We start from the raw sequence: 21,704 nt of genomic DNA on the forward strand, positions 1-21,704 counted from the left end.
ATAAGTGCTTCCCTCATGAAGGCACCCAGTGGCCTTGGCAATAGAATCTCTAGAAAGCACTACTTTGGTTCCCAGAAATTTGGACATGATTACCTTGTAGTTGGAAAACTCAACATTCCTCTAGATTATTCTGATGAGTTCCGAATAGATAGTCTGTGGTTCGTTGAAAAAATACGTTTCTACACAAAAGAGAAGGGTCTCCTTGAGTTTGAGACCAACCTTCTCAAGTTCTTGGATATCGAAGAAATGGTCAATGTGTATAGAAGGCTCATTCTAAGTACAAATGGTGGTTATCTCTACAATTGAAATGATTTTGACAACATATAAGTTTGAAGCGGCCATAGGAGAGGTTAGGAGTAAGGTCAAAGAAAGGGTTTGGTCATAGATAGGAAGATGAAGTGTATTCTAAGATAGAGTGAGAGTGACATCAAGAGTCTCTGTTGTTTAAGGGTTTATCATGGGCTTGAAAAAATAACCATTAAGCTCGCCATCCAAGAGTTAACTCAGCAAAAAGCGTTACAACATTCATTTATGGAAACACTACGTTTTACTTAATAAATATAAATGTGTGAGTGAGCATCCATATATTGAATGATGCATGTGTGTGCTAAGATTCTTTGGACAATATGTCCTCTGATGAGACAGTAGATGACATATATATATATATATATATATATATATATATATATATATATATATATATATATATATATATATATATATATATATATATATATATATATATATATATATATATATATATATCAATTCATTCGTTTATAAACACCATTCCAAGGTGATTTCTTAACAAAATCAGTTTTTCTTCAGTTAAGGGTTTTGTGAAAATGTCAGCAAGTTGATCATCAGTGGGTATAAACTGTAGATCCATTGTCCTATTCTAAACATGGTCTCTTATAAAATGATACTTGATTTCTATATGCTTAGCTCTAGAATACAATTTGGATTTTTAGAAAGACTAATGACAATTTTGTTATCACAATAGATGAGAATTTCAATCTTATAGATACTGTAGCCCTTAAGCTGGTTCTTTATCCAAAGGAGTTAAGCACAACAACTAGATATTTACATGTATTCTGCTTCAGCAATGGACAACACAGTTGAGCCTTGCTTCTCAAATACCCATGTAACTAAATTACCACCAATAAAGTGGTAGCTTCCACTTGTGCTCTTCCTTTCAACTTTGTCACCAACATGGTCAGCATCATAGAAACTTGTGAGCCTAAAATTTTCTCTTCTTTTGAACAGAAAACCAAGATTAGAAGTTCCAATTAGATATCTAATAATGCGTTTAACTACAATTAGATGTACTTCCCTTGGTTCTTATTGAAATCTCACACATAAGCAAACACTGAACATGATATCAGGTCTGGATGCTACGAGATAAAGCAATGATCCAATCATTGCTCTGTATTGAGTCCCGTCCACCTTTGTTGATTCTTCATCTAGTCCTAGATATGTTGTGCGGTGTATGGGTGTCTTCATTTCTTTTGCATTGTTCATGTTGAATTTCTTCAATAGTTCTTTTCACATAATTTCTTTGGATGATGTAGATACCATTGCTTGTTTGCTTTATTTGAAGTCCGAGAAAAAAATTTAACTCTCCTATCATGCTCATCTCAAATTCTATTTGCATTAGCTTAAAAAATTCATTTTCATCCAGTTTGTTGTGGAAGACCCATTTTGCTTCAACAACTTTCTTTCATTTTAGTAGCTCTATAAACTTCTGAACATCATTCTTTTGAAATTGATCAAGTTCTTCTTGGATAACTTTTACCCAGTTATCATCTTGCATTGCATTATCAATGTGTTTGGGCTTTACTTCTGAAATCAATGCAGTGTGCCCTTGCGATCTAAGTGATGATCTTGTCTAAACATGATCTGTTGGGTCACCACTAATTTGACTTTTTGGGTGATTTATTCTCATGATGTGTTCAATGGGTTCCCTTACTTCTTCTTGAAGTTCTTGTCGAGTGAACATTTTTGTTTCTGGGTTTTGACTGGATGAACCTTTTTCTGTTGTGTCGTCGTCTTGTCTAAGATCTGTAAAGAATTCATCTAGCTCTAATAGATCTTTATGAGACTTATTTTCATTAAACTTCACATGAATAGCTTCTTCAACTACTAAGGTTCTTGAGTTGTAAACTCTGAATACCTTAGATGTTTCAAAGTACTCAAGAAATGTTCCATTATCACTTTGTGAGTAAAACTTTCCCAAGTTATCCATAGTGTTAAGAATGAAACATTTACATCCAAATAGATGGAAATATGATATATTGGGTTTTCGTCCCTTCCACAATTCATAAGGACTCTTTTTAAGAATAGGTCTAATGTAAATCCTGTTTTGAAGATAACATGCAGTATTTATTGCTTCAGCTCATAAGTGCTTAAAAGTTAAATTATCATTGAGCATGGTTCTAACCATCTCTTATAAACATTTGTTCTTTCTTTCAACTACCCCATTTTGTTTAGGTGTTCTAGGTGTTGAAAAATTGTGAAGAATATCATTTTCTTCACAGAACAGTTGAAACATATCGTTCTCAAATTCTCCTCCATGATCACTTCTGATTGAAGTAATGCATACTCCTTTTTCATTTTGAACACGTTTACAAAATTTAAAGAAGATATATAAAGACTCATCCTTTTAGTTTAGAAACATGTCCCATATCCATCTAGAGTAGTCGTCCACTATGAGAAGTCCATACCTCTTTCCACTGGTGGACACAGTTCTGGTTAGACCAAACAAATCAAGGTGCAATAATTGCAAAGCTCTTAAGGTGGAAACAATGTTTTTATTAGAAAGCGTTATTAACTTGTTTCCCCTTTTGATATGCCTCACAAAGTAAATAATCTTTATATGACATAATTGGTAATCCTCTTACAAGGTTGTTTTTCTACAGATTAGAGATTAACCTCCAACTTACATGACCAAGTTTTTTTATATCATAGCTAGTGAGTGACAAACAATAAACATGATACCTTTTGATCTAAAAGTTCCCCCAATATGATCTTGTAGAGGTTACCTTTTCTCTTGGCAGAGAATAGGGAGGGCCCATCTTTTCATTTTATAAACATACTCATCCTTGTTAAAGGAAACACCATATGCATTATCACATAATTGACTTATGCTCAACAGATTGTGTTTGAGCCCTTCAACAAATAAAAATGATCAATAGATGGGTAGGATGGATACCTATGTTACCCACTTTTGTTATTCTTCCTTTTTTATTGCCTTTGAAAGTGATGATTCCACCATGATAGAGAGTCATGCATTGGAGCATACACTTTTCTCCTATCATGTACTGTGAGCAGCCATTGTCCTGGTACCATGATAGACATTTGTTTCCTGCTATCAAGGACATCTACAATAGGAATTAGTTTTTTCTTAGGTACCCAAATCTTTTTGGATCCTTTTGTGTTAACCAAAAATGTATTGGATGCACCTTTTTTAGGTTGACCCCTACACTTGGACGTCATTTGTCCAACCTTACCACAAAAGTGGTAGACAATAATGTCTTCATCATGAAAATAGATCTCCCCATCATATCCATTACTATATTTATCTGAGGAACTTCTACTGTATCCTAACAGTTTTTCAAGATTTTTTGTCTGATTAACAAATTTGGCTATTGTAGTTTTTAAGGTTCCATTTTCCTCATGAAGTTTGACAACATCTTGAGGTTAACCCTTACATTCTTGATTCATTAAAAGCTTATCATTCAAAATTTTTACAAATCTTTGGTGCTCTTCACATTCCACCCAAAGATTATGTTTACTTATTTTAAGGTCTACATAATCTTTGTGTGTTTGTGCACATTCTCTCTATAGATCACTTCTTTCTGATAATCATGAAGTTCTTTTAGCTCCTTTATATCCTTTTAAAGATCTTTTAGTTGGTTTTCCAACTCCTAAAATTTCTTAAGAAGAGTAGATTTTTCTTTGGTGATTGTCTCATTCTTAAGGCATAGCTTAGACGTTTTTTCCTTAAGAATTACACAAGCATCACATGTTTAAGTGGACTCGTCGATTAAGCATTTGTAGTTTAGTATTTTTCTATTCTTTTTAGCTTAATTGACACTTCTTTGAATCCTATTTTCTCACTTTAACTTAATTTTGGTCTTAGAAAAATGATTGAGCTTAATTGATAATTATAGCTTATTTTTGGATTTTTGTGCTTACTTGACCTATCTGCCTTATGCAGGGCCTATAGGACACTACAGAACTCCAAATGGAGAATGTGAGTAGTCCTTGAAAATATAAGTTAAAGATATTCAATTTTGTATGAAATAAGCTTGGGCCAATTCAATCATTTAGAGGGTCAAATTGGGTTGGGAAGTCAGAACCTCTGCACTTGCATAATTGGGCTGCGAATTTGGGCTTTAGTTTGCATAATTAGTTTAATTAGAAGGCCCATCCCTTCCTTCTGAGTTGTAATTGTATATATTAGTAGAAGTTAGTTAATTACTTCATTTTGTACCATAAACAGATTTAGTTACTTGTTATGCAATCTTTAGGATCAAAATATTTTCTCTCATTTGCTCTCCAGTGTTCTTCATTCTTCTCCCTCTTTTCACTTTTGTTCTTCCTTTTTCTTACACAAATTCCGTGGCTCTTCCACTGGTGGTGATCATGAAAGTCTAAATACTCAATCAATCGAAGGATCTACTCCAAATAAGACTGAATTCGAGTTTTGGTTTAGTATTTTAATTATGTGTGAATGTTCATCTTTTTCTTCCATCCTATTTTCAATTTTCATGATTATGAATAGGCTTAGGATTGAAAATGAATTAGGTTATGGATTCATTTCCTAATTTCGATATTTAATCACAGGTTGTTTGGATGATATTCCAACTAATTTGCAATCTCAATGAATTTAGAGATTAATTTGATTGAACTAACTCTAATGATATTGATTGAATTTTCATAACATGATCATTCTCTATAGAACTATGATAGTTCTTTTGCATTGGTTTGGTGAATTGGATTGATGATTTCAAATATGTTTTACAACCTATTTGTGCAATTTTTTTTATATTCTGTGTAACATCCCATTTTTTCGTAAAATAAATTAAAAAGGATTTTATTTAAAAATAAATAGTTTCAGAAAAAATAATGAGGTTCTTATAATTAAATAAATATAGAGAAATAATTTTATTAATTAAAATAATGGTTTGAAGGAAAATAAAAATGATATTTTATTTATTCATTTAAGAGGGAGTAAAATAGAGTTCCTGTTTATAAAATAATAAAATAGAGTAAATAGACATTTTGGTCCCTGACTTTTGATCCCTTTTGCAAATTAGTTCCTATCTTTTTGAAATGTAAAAAATAGTCTCTATCTTTGCATAAGTTTTGCAAAATAGTCCTTGCCATTAAATTTAAAAGTAACGTCGTTAGTGAGGTGTATTGTTGGCAATTTTAGTGTCACATAGACTATCCAACGTGACAAATTGTTCCAAATTGTGACATGTAGACTGGACTTTGATGCAAAATTTAAAAAGTTGTCAAATATTTTCTTTCTCACTTGCTTCTTCTTCCTCAAATTAGGATTTCTAAAGCTTTTCTCCTCTCAATTCCAACATGGTGAAGTCTTAAGGGTTTTGGAGGTGCAACCTGCAAGAAGGGAAGGGAGGTACACGTGGAGCAACGGGAACGAGTACGTCGGAGAGTGGAAGAATGACACCATCTCCAGTAATAGTGTGCTGGTGTGGAAGAGCGGGAACCATTACGAAGGGTGTTGGGAGAACAGTGTTCCGAAGGGGAGAGGGGTGTTTACTTGGCGCGATGGAAACACTTCTTCTGGGAATTAGGGGAAAGAGTTTGTGAACGAGAAACGTGTGTCGGTGGATGAGTGTAATAATAATAATAATAATAATAATAATAATAATAATAATAATAATAATAACAGTAATAGTAATAATAAGAGTGTGAATTTTCCCAGAGTGTGAGTTTTCACACGTAAGTGCCTCCTCAATTATTCATCGCAACACAGCTGTAAACCCAAGGCAAGACTTAAACTAAAGATGATTGATTAAATCAGAACAATCATGTAGCAATTGATCCACGTGCTTGGTGATTGACAATAGTTTATTTGAAATCTTTATAAAAGTATATAAAATAAAAATTGGATGGTAATAGTGTAATACCCCTAATCTAGTGAAGTCATCGGTAAGAGTGACACAGGCACCGAGTTTTGCTGCAACCAAGCCAAGCAAGGAAGTTCCAGCACCTAGATGCATGAATACAATAAGAAAAAATAATGGAGAATAATAAATGAGCACATAACATTAGACAAGAATTTGAAATAAGAGGGTACCTCAACAACGTTGGCTCCTGAAAATCGATGATTGTGCTGCCAAACATACTAGGCAAGAACTACGCTGTAGGGCCACAGGAATAGGACATATTCGTCCTTCATGTTCTGCGAGAAGAAGAGTAAATGTTAGTTGGTTGGGAAATTCATGGAGAGTGTAGTGGGATTGGGAAGTAAAGAACCTCGATGATGGAGATGGAGAAGCTTGGCGCTTCAGAATCATTGTCGAAACAGTGATGAGAAACGATGGTCATGGTGAGGCTGTCATCATTCCAATCTTTCTCCTCCATGGCTCTCATCGGAAGGAGTTAATTGAAACCTCCAAAATTGCCATGTTGGATAGTCTATGTGGCACTAAAATTGCCAACAATGCATCTCACTAATGGTGTTACTTTTAAATTTAACGGCAATGACTATTTTGCAAAAGTTATGCAAAGATAAGGACTATTTTTTACATTTCAAAAAGATTAGGGACTAAATTGCAAAAAGAGTCAAAAGTCAGGGACCAAAATGCCTATTTACTCATAAATAATAGGTTGAGAGTACCCTAACTATAAATAGAGACATATTAGGTCATTTTTTATATTTATGATACATCTCTACACTGTCTCTTCCTCTCAATTTTGTTTTCCCTTTTTCCTTCCCTTTCTCTATTTCTCGCATACATCCAAATCTATATAAGTAAAAAGACGATCCAGACTTGCTAACCGTTGGATCGTCATGAAATTTGAACACTAGGTTCAGAACTCATTTTCGCACATACCCACCATTGGGATGTACGAATGTATGAAATGATGTCTGTGATGAGGGAAATGTCCCTCGCAAGTAACTCTTCGTTTTTCCCACAAACACCCTAACCTATCCCGGTAAAACTATGATCTTGGATTTGTTAACCGTTGGATTGTCATGAAATTTAGACACTAGATGCATGACACATTTTTTCAGATCCCCATCGTTGGGATTTATAAAATAATATTTTTGGTGAGAGAAATTACCCTCGCACATGGACAATAGAATGGAGGCTTCAATCCCTTCTTCTTCTCTCTAATGCTCGGAAACCTTAGTAGAACAACCAAAGGAAAAATTTGAGAAATATTAGGAAACCGTTAGAGATGCCGATATTGTTGTCAAACTACACACGTGAGCCCGTTTAGAGGTAAGGGATGAGTTTATTGCAATTGGGATTAGAATGAACATGCGTAGGGGTCCTTAGAGGATTAAATTGGGATTTATTTTGGGGATGTTTATTGTTTTGTAATTCTTCCTATATGATTATGTGAAATTGTTTGAGGGGTTTTACTCCCCATGTTGTGAGAAATATTTTTGTATAATTTGTTTGTGTTTTGGATAAGATTTACTAGATTAGTGGTTGCAGCAAAAACTTGTTCGATAATATTCTGAGATGCTAATCAGCAAGTGTAATGAGTCGCACAAGTAATATAAAACGATAAGAACCGAGTATCAAATCACAGGAAACTTAGTTCATTCAGAAAATATATGTTCAATGAGCAAACACTTGTATAAAGCAAGTAGATGTTGAATAGGGTTTTTGTCTAAAAGTATAATTAACTACAGATTAAAATATCTAAAAGTTGAGAAGTAAAACGGTCAAGTAACAAGCGTTGGGTTATTCTACTAACTTACTTTGATGTTGCTAAATGTTTTTCTCTATTTAACGTTATTTTAGTGTTCTTATGCTGAAAAACTACCTAAACCAAGATTCCTCGAGTGAATGGGCCTAACTCTATTTAAACCTCGTCCTTGATCCCTCAAAAAACTTAGTCTAAAAGAGTTTCATTACGATTACAACATAATAAGGACTAGATTGCTGCACTCCGTCCCCAGACATACAGTTTTCTGTTGGATCAAGTGGCCTCAGAATAATTAAGAAGGGGGGGTTGAATTAATTATTCTTAAACCTTTACTGATTAAAAATTTACTCTTCTAAGGCTTTTACTATGTTGTTAAGTAAATGAAGGATAGAGAAGAAACTTAACCAAAAGTAAAAACGGGAATTAAAGTGCACAGCGGAAATTAAAAGAGTAGGGAAGAAGGAAACAAATACATAAGAGTTTTTATACTGGTTCAGCAACAACCTGTGCCTACATCCAGTCCCCAAGCGACCTGCGGTCCTTGAGATTTCTTTTCAACCTTGTAAAAATCCTTTTACAAGCAAAAATCCACAAGGGATGTACCCTCCCTTGTTCTCTTTGAACAACCTAGTGGATGTACCCTCCACTAGAACTGATCCACAAGAGATGTACCTTCTCTTGTTCTCAGTCAATAACCCAAGTAGATGCATCCTCTACTTGTACCACAAAAGATGTACCCTCCAATGTGTTAAGACAAAGTTCTCAGGCGGTTAAACCTTTGAAACTTTGTGAATGGGGATACAAAAGAATTCTCAGGCGGTTAGTCCTTTGAAATCTTTTGTATATGGGAAAAGGAAGAATCAAAAGAATTCTCAGACTGTGTCATTTTGAATTCTTTGACTAGGGAGAAGGGAGACACAAAAGAATTCAGGAAGTTAGTCCTTTGTTCTTTTGGAAAAGGGAGAAGAGAGACACAAAAAGAATTCAGGCGGTTTGTCCTTGGCGAATTCTTTTTGGCAAAGGGAGAAGGGAATGAAAAAGATGAAAAACACATTTTTTAAGGTTTGAAAAACCAGAAAAATTTGGAAAGCTTTTGGCAAAAGGAAGAAGAAGAAGTTCAAAGAGATTCAGAAATCAATTGGCAAAAGTTTGTTGTCTAAAGAATGAATTGAAAAGATCATTGAAATGCAAATCAAAGCCTTGCTTTTATAGACTCTTCAAGTCTAGTCAAGAGACCATTAGAAGAGTTATAACCTTTAGAAAAACTTAAAGACCATTTGGAAAAGGTTTAACTTTTAGAAAAATTTGAAAACTATTGGAAGAGTTACATCTTTTGATTTTGTTCAGAAACTATCACTGGTAATCGATTACCAAATCAGTGTTTACACAAAGCTTTTTTGTGAAAGGATGTGACTCTTCACAATTAAATTTGAATTCCAATGTTCAAACACATTGGTAATCGATTACCAAATTATTGTAATTGATTACAACATTTTGAAATCAATTGGAATGTTGTAAATTCAGTTGAAGGCTTTTTGAAAAACATTTTGCTACTGGTAATCGATTACAACAATCTGGTAATCGATTACTAGAGAGTAAAAACCCTTTGGTAAAAATTTTTTGAGAAAAATTCATGTGCTACTCAGTTTTTGAAAAAACTTTTTAATACTTATCTTGATTGAGTCTTCTCTTGATTCTTGAATCTTTAGTCTTGAATCTTGATCTTGATTCTTGGAACTTGGATCTTGAAACTTGATTCTTGATTCTTGAAATCAAATTTCCTCTTGAATCTTGAAATGTTCTTGATTCAATCTTGAACTCATTCTTTGATTCTTGAGATCATCATCTTTGTTATCATGAAGTGTTCTTGACTTTTGAGCTTTTTGTCATCATTTTTGTTATCATCAAAACTCTTTGAATCAATCTTGATTCATCATGAAGCTTGCTTCTACATTTTCTAGCTTGCTCTATCAAGTTCTAAGGTTTTAAAGCACTTTCCAGTACTAAAAATCCTAACTATGCATACAAATGGGTGATCAAGCTACAAGCATATAGAAAAAAAAGCATAGATAGAAGCAATGGACACATAAAAACAACTTTAAATAGATAGTAAGAGAATATTACATCAAAGGTTCAGCAGAACTCCCCAACAAGAGATTTAGCCTTCCATTATAAGTTAGCAACTTTCAGCACAAGGATAGGTTTTGAGGAAAGATAAAGGCTACAAATGGTTAAGGATGTCTCCTCCAACCTCTAGAACCCTAAAATCACTTCTCTAACCTAAACTCTCTTGGAGCCTGAGACTCTGTCGTTCTAGCTTCCTCTCTTGCTCTATTTTTTTACTTCTCTCTTTATTTTACGCCCACTTTAGTGTTTTAAAAGCTCCTTGATGTTTCAGATTCTGAAGGCTCGCTTAGCGAGATTGGCTCGTTAAGCGCGAGTTAGTAAAATCTGGCTTAACAAGCTGGGCGCGCTGAGTGCGCGAAGGGACACACGATCGACTCGCTGGGTGAGATGACGGCGCGCTAGGCGTGGGCATCTGTGACTAATCCTCTTTTAGGGTTTCCCAATGCGCTAAGATAGTTGAGTGTCTCTCTTAGCGGATGTCACTCGCTAAGCGCATATGCCTTGCTTAGCTTGACACCAACTGCTAGACCTTCTCTTCTTTTAACCTGAAATTGATGTGGTTTCAGTATTAATTCACAAAATGGGAGTATCTACTGAGTAAAATCAAACTAAACATAAAAATATGTACAACTCCTACAAAAAGAACCATAAATTGAAGGAAAGATGCTAATTTCATGAAACTATTCAATACCAAAGTTTGTCATAAATGACAACTAACAATTAGCGTGATAAATTGTTATATTAGGATCATGAAATTGTGATTTAACTTGTGTGTAAGTGATAAATTGAATATGTGATGAATTGTAAGATAACATGTTGCCTTGAGATTATAACATTAGTATTGCGATTGAGTATAAGTGCAAAGTTGAACAGGTATTAATTTGCGAGATACACGTAAACATGTGATGGTGGATTGTGATATCGTGAGATGTTAAATTGTGGATATGAGATATGGTTGTGAATAAGTGTGTGGTTAATACTTAATGTGACAATTAATAGTGTTGTGAGTTGTGAATTATACAATAATCTCACTAGTGTTTACCTTGAGAAAAATGTTTATGCACGAGGTGTTAAAATGAAAGTGTAGGGTTCCAAGTTAGGAACCTTGGGTGTTAAATTGTAGTGCAATACACGAGGTGTTAAAAAGGTGTAGGGTTCCAATTTAGGAACCTGAGATGTTAAATTATAGCGCAATGTGTTAAATATGTTTGAAAATAAGTGTGAGGTCGTGGGTATTGTACAATTCATGAGCAGTGTCTGTGTGCAAAATTTGTTTTAGGGGTTGGACTTGAATCAAGAAGGTGAGACCTTAACGGATTTTTCAGAGTCTTGGCCTTGGGGGTAAATACACTCGGCTCCAATGCTCTTTTAAGCCTATGTTGATCCCACATGGTTGGAGCATTCTCGTAAAACAGAGTGGCCCTGCCCTGATTGGTCACCTTATAATTTTACTTAGTGAGAGTGACTTGACATACCCATTGTGTGACATATCTTCTTATGTACTCCTAAGCAACTTGGTATTGTTTTTCACTGACATGGTACCACATTGCAGATAGGCTTGAGTCTTAGTATAATTGTTGCATAACGCATGTGAATTATTTATTATGAAATTGATGAGTGTTGTTAGGTTTTGAATTGAGTGTGTGATTCATGTGTAATGTGATTGGTGATTGAAAAATGAGTTTTAAATAATAAAGTGGAGAAGTGACGTGAATTGTAGTAAGTTGAGTTATGTGATAAATATTTTTATAATGTATTTTGCCTATGTATTTGTTTATCTGTATTTTAGTTAGGAATGTGATAGCTCACTCCCTATGTGTTATTTGTGTTTGGACCCAGCGATGATCTCGAACTTTGTGTTCATGGAAGCAGATGGTTAGGTGGATATCTATGAAGAACCTCATGTTAGAAGATGTTGAAATACAATGCTTTCATAGGATGTGACATTGGGACATGAGTTTCTATATTATTTTCATAATATTCTGAACATGTTACTTTATGTTACTCTGTTGCTTAACTTGTTTTCTTTTATAAAAAAAATTGGATGACCTTGTTTTGGGCTAGATATGTTTTCATACTCTTATTTGATAAGTTTTTAATTTGATAATAGTGAAGCGAATATGATCATTTTACCTACATGAATTTGTGTACGTGATTTAAATAAAATTGGTTCAATTAAATTTTGTATTTTTATATGTTTTATTTATTTATATGTATGTCGAGATAGAGGATGTCACATTCTGCAACTAAACTTTGTTTCAGTTTAGATTTCATATCTCTGTTCTACATTTTTGCATTTCTTTCCAATACCTATAAACTATTCATTGAAATTCCCCTTACTGTTTATAAGTGAATGAAAGTAGGAACCAAATTGAGTTGTATCTTTGAGTCGACCTAGGTTAATCTTGTATTGTAGCATTTCCTAGTTTTATTTGTTTTAAATCAATTCGACAGCCGTTATCACTCATCCAGTAAAACATCTACTTGATCTTGAAGGATTTTCTTAAGTTTCAAATGATCTTTGGTCAACTTTTTGAAATCTTTTCGTAAGTTTTTGTAACCTTTTGAAAGAATGGATGAGTTTAATAGTAGTTCATGATAAACCTTTTTTAAGAGATTTAGGATCATCGAGATTTACCTCGCTGGATATGTTTAAATGTTATTTTTTATATAAATTTTAATTTAATTTTATGAGTAGAAATATAATTTTGAATAATTATAATTATATTTTTTAATTAGTTTTAAACACTTATTTGAAGATCAATTTCTTAAATTATATTATTTCAGTTTCAATTATTATATTTTTATATTGTGCATTAATTTACTAGTAATCTTGTATTATTTCTTAAAATATTCTCAATCAATTTTTAAATAAAATAAAAATGACATGCACTTAAGTAGGTATATACTTCCTAAAAAAAATAGGAGTAGGTATTATACTTTCATTATGTTGATTAGTATGGTAATAAAATCATATCTTATATAAATAGGATAAAAATAAAATTTAATAAATATAGGATAGAAAGAAAGTAGGTTAAAATATATTTTTTTTCCTTATAATATAAAAAAATGTTCATTTTTATCACCTTAAAAATAATTTTATGTTTTTAGTCCTTATAAAATTGAAATATATCACCATTTAGCTAGAGCTAGGTTTAGGTTAGTTGAACCTAGCTCCAAACCAGACAATGGTATATTTCGATTTTACAGGAACTAATTCACAAGGACCAAAAACAAATTTTTTTCATTTTCTCTTTTTTTACGTCAACTTAGATCATCCTCTACCATACAACTCATACTCTTCTTCTCGTCACTATAAGTGACACAAAGAACCTAGGAAAATTTTACCGCATCAATTGACTTAACGGGGAGGAAAATCTTTAACATAAAGAATAGAAACTTGTGTTTGTCCTCGTTTGCACTAGTTAAAGAAGAGAATGACAACGCTATTCAATCAGAGTATAAATGAGAGTGAGAGATCTTGTTGTTCCAACAGTCATCGAGGTCATTGCCAGAGTTGGATTACAAGAGGAGCTTGACGATGATGATAGAGTCGATCTTGGTAAAAAACCATTGGATTGCTTCTGACAGTGGTCCATGAGCTCACTGCTAAGGATGCCATTGGGGAAGCCTGGGAGGTTCTTGATGAGGATGCCATTGGGGAAGCTAGGGAGGTTCTTGATGAGATTGCCATTAGGAAAGCCGGGGAGGTTATTGACGTTGTTGGGCATTTCATATAATTTCACAAAAAAAAAATTATTTTTTAACGATTTTATATAATTTTGGCTAAAATATATTTTTTGTTCCTATAAAATTGAAAATGCTTGTCTTTTATTCTTGCTAATTATTTTGTATATTTTTAGTTCCTGTAAAATCGAAATGTACCATTGTTTGGTTTGAAGCTAGACTCAATTAACCCAAACCTAGCTCCAGGCCAAACAAGGATATATATTTCAATTTTTAAGAACTAAAAACATACAAAAAAAATTGCAAGGACCAAAACAAACATTTTTTATTTTATAGGGACAAAAAATATATTTTAGCTAAGAAATAAAAGTATGTTTGACAAACATTTTTAACTTTTGTTTTTTTGAAAACCAAGATTCTACCTTTTTCCATATTTGAGAAACATATTTGGTAATAGGGATAATTATATTTTTGGTTCCAATTTTTTTTCAAAATCCACCTATAGTTCATAAACAAATTTTTTGGTGTTTTCATCCATATATATATTTTTCTCTATTAATAGTTTTAGTCCATGCTATGAGTAGAAGCGTTAATTGATGAGATGACAATCACATGGATAGTCACAACTCACATGACTTTTTCTGTCATCAAGAAGTCTAGCTTGACTGGCACATGTAATTTTTTTTATCAACTATATTTTTAATTCCTCATCTTTTCAAACTAATTGATGACGTTAGACTAGTTGAAGTGAGATTAAAAACATAATTTACCTACACACAGTTGTCATGTTTGATAGGGTAATGATCTTCCAAGTCACTTGGCTACCATTGTGGATGTCGCATCATGAGTTAATGTTACTTCTTGATAATATAGACTAAAACAATTAACAAAAAAAAAAGTATAGGATAAAAAATGCAAAAATTTTGTTTATGAACTAAAAGTGAATTTTGCAGAAATTGTTAAAAGATTAGAACATTAACTTTAACAATTGTTATGTTAGAGATTATCTTTGTAATTTTTTTTATTTATGACCTAAGTTTGGACGAATCAATATTATATTTGTTTGTTTTTAATATTATGTGTATACTTTTTAATATTATGTTTAGATTATTTAAGAATGATTTTTTATTTTAATTGTAGTAATTATTTTAATTAATTTTTATTAATTTATTATTATTAATTAACCTTATATATAAATAAAGTATGGGTCGTGGTGCAAGTATCTGTATATAAATTCCCAACGAGTATGAAAATAAGATTAAAATTACTCATTATATGGATATAAATTAAACCAGATACATATATTATTTTTAAACACACACATAAAAGTAAGTACTATATATAAAAAAAAGCCTATTCAAAACTTACCCATTATCATCCCTTGCTATAGGCAACTGATGACAACATACCAAACATGATTCAAGCCGATTCCTATTTAATCACATTTTGGGCATATGCTCCAAATGCTCCAATCTGTAAAAATACATTGGGCTTGAGTGGGGAACACCTGTCCTGATATATAAAATAAAGTCACTAGAATTGTGCATACCTACATACTTTTTTTAATAAAAATAAAAATGAAGAGGTATCTTTTAAACGTGTGCAATTCGATTCGCCTAATCGTGTTTATCATCGAAAGGAGATCAAGATGATTAGCACTCTCCTCTGCATAGAGTATATATAAACGTAAAACACGTTATTTAACATATATCTTAATATATAAATCGAGTTACTTCTCCAATCACTTTCCCCGCTGAAATTAGGGTTTAAATTGTAATTTTGAATGCTCATTTCTATATAACCCTTTATAATCCACAATTAACTCCTACAATAAATTATCATTACTAGAGGAGACAGCCGTCCAATTAATTGTAGTCTCTTCGTTATCAGTGTTATGTAATCTTCGAAACATTGTAACGTGTACATGCATGGTTTTTAACTCAACCCCTTTCTCCCTCGATCACTTGATGCAAAAGATCCTCTTTCGATACTCTTCGGCTTCGGTGTTTTTTAAGGGCAGAAGAAGAGCCTCTAGGATTTGCGAGGAGGAGTAATGGCTATGGCAACCCCTGGGCAACTCAACGTGAACGAGTCTCCTTTGTGGGGTTAAAGAAGCATCATTTGTTTCGAGAAGTTGGAGCTAATTGGCGAGGACACATATGTGTCAGTCTTCTATCATTTCTCACCATACCCACTTCTTCATTTTCCTTAATTTTTTTTTCATTATTTGTTTTAATTTTATTTGGTTGTGTTTTTCTTTGATTGTGTTGGTTTGGTGTGATTTATGGGTTTGGACAATAACTTATGTTTTTTTTTCGTTTGTATGGTGAGAAATATCCATTTCCTGTATGTGTTTTCCCATACATATGTTACTTATTTTTTTCTACTGATTTTGTCAAATTTTGACATTTACCAAATTGAAGAAGGAAGCTTGCAGCAGGAAAATGAAAATAAAGATGAGTGGACAATAGCACCAAGGTAATATCAATTAAAAATGCTTTTAATTATAGTCATTTTGCTATATCATTTTTAAAAGTTAAATCCGTCAAGATTAAAGATGACTACATATTTATTGTGATGTTAATTAAAAGCATACATGTCTAATATCTCTTGGTTCATGGCCTTTTTTCATTCACATTCTTACTATCTGGTTCTTTTATTTTGGGTTATTAATCACGGTTCATTTTTGGATGTCTTATCCTTTGATTAAATTATTTTCTAATAAAATATTACAACTTGGTTTCTCTCTTCCTAAGAATAAGAGTTTTAATGGCAAAATGCACCTGATCGAGGAAGTGAAATGCTTTCATAGCCAAAGAGTTAGAGTTCTTTTTTCTTCAATCTTTTGCTTTTAAAGTTTTTCAAACTTATTTTGTAGATCATGAATTACTATTTTATTTTCAGAACAACGTAAGTTCACTATATTTCCATGACAATCTTTTGGTCCTTTATATAGTACCAAAAGTAGCTAGATCAACTTAAAGAAAATATTTTATTTCAATGATATTAGTTTAATTTGAGTTTTATTTTAGATTCTTGATGATAACTATGAATTATGAAGAAATAGCCTGTCAATTTTTTAACATGTTATATATATATATATATATAAAATTAAAGTCTATAATAATCAGAGTTTAAATTCTTATCATACAACATGTTAACTTTGCATTGGCTAAGGATCAAGAATAAGAAATTATGAATTCACCTGCCTGTATAAGTTATCAGTTGACATATGTAGACAAAGAGAATTTAAAGAACGAGTTTTGTAAATGTAACAAACTAGGATCATGCTCACCACTATTCAAGAAATTGGTGCATTGTCCGTTATTGAACAATTGACATAACTAGAAGAGAAGAGAAGGTTAATTGTCTTCTGAGTATATATGAGTTCATCTCTTCTTCCAGTTTTACTTTATGAAAAAAAGGAGAATTGCTGTGTGTGTATATATATATTACTAAATTTATGTTTTCTTATACTTTTTTCCTAGGTGTATGGTGTGGAATTTGTTAAACATACAAGTCTCACCGGAGGACAACCAAATTATTTTACGATTATGCATTTTTTCCTGCATTTTGGTGTTCAATTTCATGTGTCTCATATAATGTGCATATTACCTTATTATCCGAGTGATAATTATTCATTTTTTTATTGGTGGTTTTTATTGTCATTATGTATTTCTTTTAGTTATTTACTTAAATTTTTAGTTATTGAAACTTACTAAGGTGTTTGGTTATCTATCCAATATTATTGAATTTCAATTAAAAAAAATTCCACATACTATTTTTTTTATATTGAATGAATATTTTTTGTGCCATGTATAAAAAAAAAAGGGGGGAAAAAAAATTAGAGGGGTAAAAAAAAAGGGCTTTTTTATTAATAGGGGGTAAAAAATTTTACAATTTTCCAAGGTATATTTTAAAAAATCTTCTAACTTAGAAGTCATAATACTTATTACGACTTGTTATTTTTTTTAATTGAAGTCATAATAATATTTATGACTTCAGTGCAAAGCTTTTTTTTTTACGACTTTAAAGTCGTATTTTTTTATATTTAAAAACGAAAGTCTTATTTTATTTTACGAGTTGTAAATGTTTTTTTTTTTAATTTTTGAAAGGGACTTTAAATCTGCTTTTTTACTATTTGTAGTCATATTTTTGTTATGTTAACCTTTTTTTCTTTACGTAAATCTATTTTTCTTTTAAATTTAATATTTTTTACAGTTTTATTTTTATTTTAAATAAAAATTTAAAAAAATATATTTAAAAATGCAATAAACAATATTAAGTTAATTTTATTAGTATATTTTTTGCGATTTTATTTGATATGTTATTATTTTATTTTAATGTTTTATTATTTAAAACATGTTATATATATTTTTAATATAGTTTACTTTAAATATTTTTTATTTAAAGTTTAAATAATCTATCAATAAAAATAAAAAAACAACATAATTAGTAGATTAATATAAAACACACAATACAAATAAAAAAAAACATAAAAATTATAAGTTATTTTAGTCATGTACTTGTAAAAAAGGTTAACATAACAAAAACATGACTATAAATAGTAAAAAAGCAGATATTTTAAGAAAAAAAAATAGATTTATGACTTTGAAGTCGTAAACTTTTAAAAAATTAAAAAAGAACATTTATGACTTTAAAATTGTAAAACAAAATACAACTTCTGTTTTTAAAAATAAAAAAAATACGACTTTAAAGTCATAAAAAAAAGCTTTGCACTAAAGTCGTAAATATTTTTACGACTTCAGTTAAAAAAATAACAAGTCGTGACAGGTGTTACGACTTGTAAATTAGAAGTCGTAACACCTGTTACGACTTATCCCGTCTTGGATAATTTTTTAAAATATACCCTCGATTGGAAAATAACAATTTTTTTTACCCCTGATTGGTAAAAAAGCCAAAAAAAAAAGGTTTAAAATTAGGTTCTCCTTTGTCCAACCCAAATTTAATGCAAGTTTTACTTTAAAAAAAAAGAAAAAATAGGTTAAAAATTATGCTTCAAAATGAATTAGCAGTTGAATGACTTGATTCTGACTTATTTCAATATTCCATAAAGTTATTACTCTTTGGGTTTGTAGTCTCATGGAGTCATGATTCTTTTGTTGCTATGTACTTTCCTTTTATGTACAAAAACAAAGATGTCGAAGGCATTAAAACGTGGGAGAACTCTAAGTAATTCTTTGAAGTCATTTTTGTTTCATGATTAAATTATGCACCAGTGTGGATGATTTGAGACAACAAAATTTCAACTATTTTTATTATAAAGAGAGGAGATACTTGAAAGAGATTGTGGAGATGGTTATTTTGGTCTCTTGGTACTTGGAAATGCTTCATTGTGATTGTAAATATCCATTGTCATGTTGATGGTGTGAGGGTAATTATGGTGGAACCCTAATATATTAGAGGTGGGAGGAGGAAGAGGGTATTGAGTTAGATTCATGCTTGCTTAGACCCAAATCTTGGTGTATTTATTGAGACTCTTATGTGGATGTTTGTTGCAATTTGATTCTAGCTGGTATGGTTTTATGCAGCTTTTTGATGGTATATGCTGCTAGGATAGGGTAGCGGTAGCATGTCTTGAAAGCCAATTCAGTGAGTTCAGAATTGTGTCATATTGCAAAGGAATTGTTCACGAGCAAAATCCAAAATGGGATGCAATAAACGTTTTGGAATTTTGCATATAGGTAGGATTCTCAATTAAAAATAATGTAGATATAATACTATACCCTTAAAGGCTATAATGCAGTACACATTTTGTTAAATATTAATATATAATGCAGTATATGTTTTGCTAATGTAAATATATACAAAGTTAATGGCATTAAAGTAAATAATAATTGATTATGTAGATAAAATATTACCAACTTGCTTGATAAATAATTTGGAGTGTTAGTTTCATGTTTTATTTATTTATTCTTGGGAATATGGGATCGGAAATTTATTCGCACATTTGTTAAAACATAATAAAATAAGTATTGCCACATATATTACACATTTTTTTTAAAAAAAAAAACCCAAAAAAATAGTTTCTTTGTATTCTTAGGAAAAACATTCTTAAGATTAAAAAAATATTTACAATAAATTTGCAAATTGATCTAAATATTTTGTGAGAAATACATATTAAGTAACACAACAATCCACTCATGCATTGCACGGGTCCTAATTTAGTTTTAATTAATTTATGCTTGAAGTCTCTTTTAACTGTAATTATTTTTGCTGAGTTTTAATAAATTTTTAATTGTTAAAATTTCTTTTTTTACCTTAAATCATATCCAGTAATTAATAAAAATATAACTAAAATGTGACATGTCAATAATTTGTCTATATTAAGAAAGGAAAATATATAAACACATAAAAAATAAAAATGGCTTATTTTTTTCTTTATTTTTTAAATTATATTTCACATTGATTATCAATTAAATTTAAGAAGATTAAATTTATACATAAATTGAAGTATGAGAAAAAAAATTCAATTAAGCCTATTTAATATTGTATTATTTGGACTAAATTATACTTTTATTCCTTTATTCAATTTTTTTATATTAAATTTTATCTTTTATGTTTTCAAAAAATTTATTTTGATTCTTTGTCTTTCAAATTTGATTCAATTTAATCTTTTCATTAACTTAACATATCATTAGTATTTTTCATTTTGTGATGGTTATAAAACATACTTCACAATAATTTATACTACTAGTAAGATAAAAGACTAAAATGACTCAAATTTGAAAGTTATAGAATCAAAATAATTCAAATTTAAAACTTAAAAGATCATAAGAAAGTATAGTAGAAACTCTTAAAATTAATACTTGGTAAATTAATAAACTCTCTAAAATAATAAATTTGTCTGGTCCCAACTTAGGCTAATGTAAAAAATTGAAAAACTCGATAAAATAATAAGATAATAATTTTTCATGAGATCCTTTTATAATTTTTGGTCCCAAGAAAATCATAAATTAATAATTTATAGAAACTGAAAAAAATATATTACACTCTATTGAAATATGAAATATGATTCAGTAATTGCCCGTTTTTCTTTAAAGTTCAAGTCTATTTGCAATACCTTTTAAATGAGAAGCCATCTTGTGAGATATGATTTGAATACTCTAACACATTGATGTAATTTATATATGCCAAACTTACTCATTTGAGTCCTAATGCAATGTAATTCTAAGAGACATAGACTAATTTACCTTTTTGTTTGATATGTACAGTATAGTTATTTAAAAACTCTTTAAATTAATAATTATTAATTTATCGATAAATTAATAACTCTCTAAATTAATAAATTTCTCAGATCCTGATATTATTAATTTATAAAGTTTTAACTCTAATAGACTTAACTGTTTTTTACTATAATATTAATATAAGGTATTTATTATTGAAAGACATGACTTATCATTGTTAGAGTTTACAAACACATACAAAATTAGAAATCTTCATCCAACAAGATTAATATCATATCCAATATCAGACTTCAAACTCTAAACCACTTGTACCAACTAATATAGATAACATTTTCAGAATTGAATCACTTCCACAATTAGTGTCAATCGGATCACTGGATCATATTTATAAAACCACTTTAAATCATATTGAAAATTTCATTATTAAAATTCTTACTTATAAATTAAACAATTTATAGGATGTATTATACTAATATAAAATTTTAATTGAAGTATATTATTTTTTTTTAAAATACTATATTGTCACCCAAGCATTTATTGTTATATAATTAAAAATAAAATAATTTCTAATTAGTAGGTAATACTAAAAATTTTCCCACACATGCAGGCGCACTAGAACACATATATAATTTATTTCATGCTTAGCACACATATAACTTAAAATTACATGAATATATTTAACTTATCAAATATATATCTTCACAAGAAAGTATTGCAGCAGTTTATACTAAACAGAATTTTCATCAACAATCCTGAACA

At 30.6% G+C, this 21,704-nt stretch overlaps 1 pseudogene; it reads right to left on the bottom strand.

The window, feature by feature from the left end:
• Positions 1-5,609: 5,609 nt before the first annotated feature.
• On the bottom strand, positions 5,610-6,621 carry LOC114382201 (annotated as a pseudogene).
• Positions 6,622-21,704: the final 15,083 nt, after the last annotated feature.

This window comes from Glycine soja, chromosome 1, assembly GCF_004193775.1.
Source record: "Glycine soja cultivar W05 chromosome 1, ASM419377v2, whole genome shotgun sequence".
Taxonomy (NCBI): Eukaryota; Viridiplantae; Streptophyta; class Magnoliopsida; order Fabales; family Fabaceae; genus Glycine; species Glycine soja.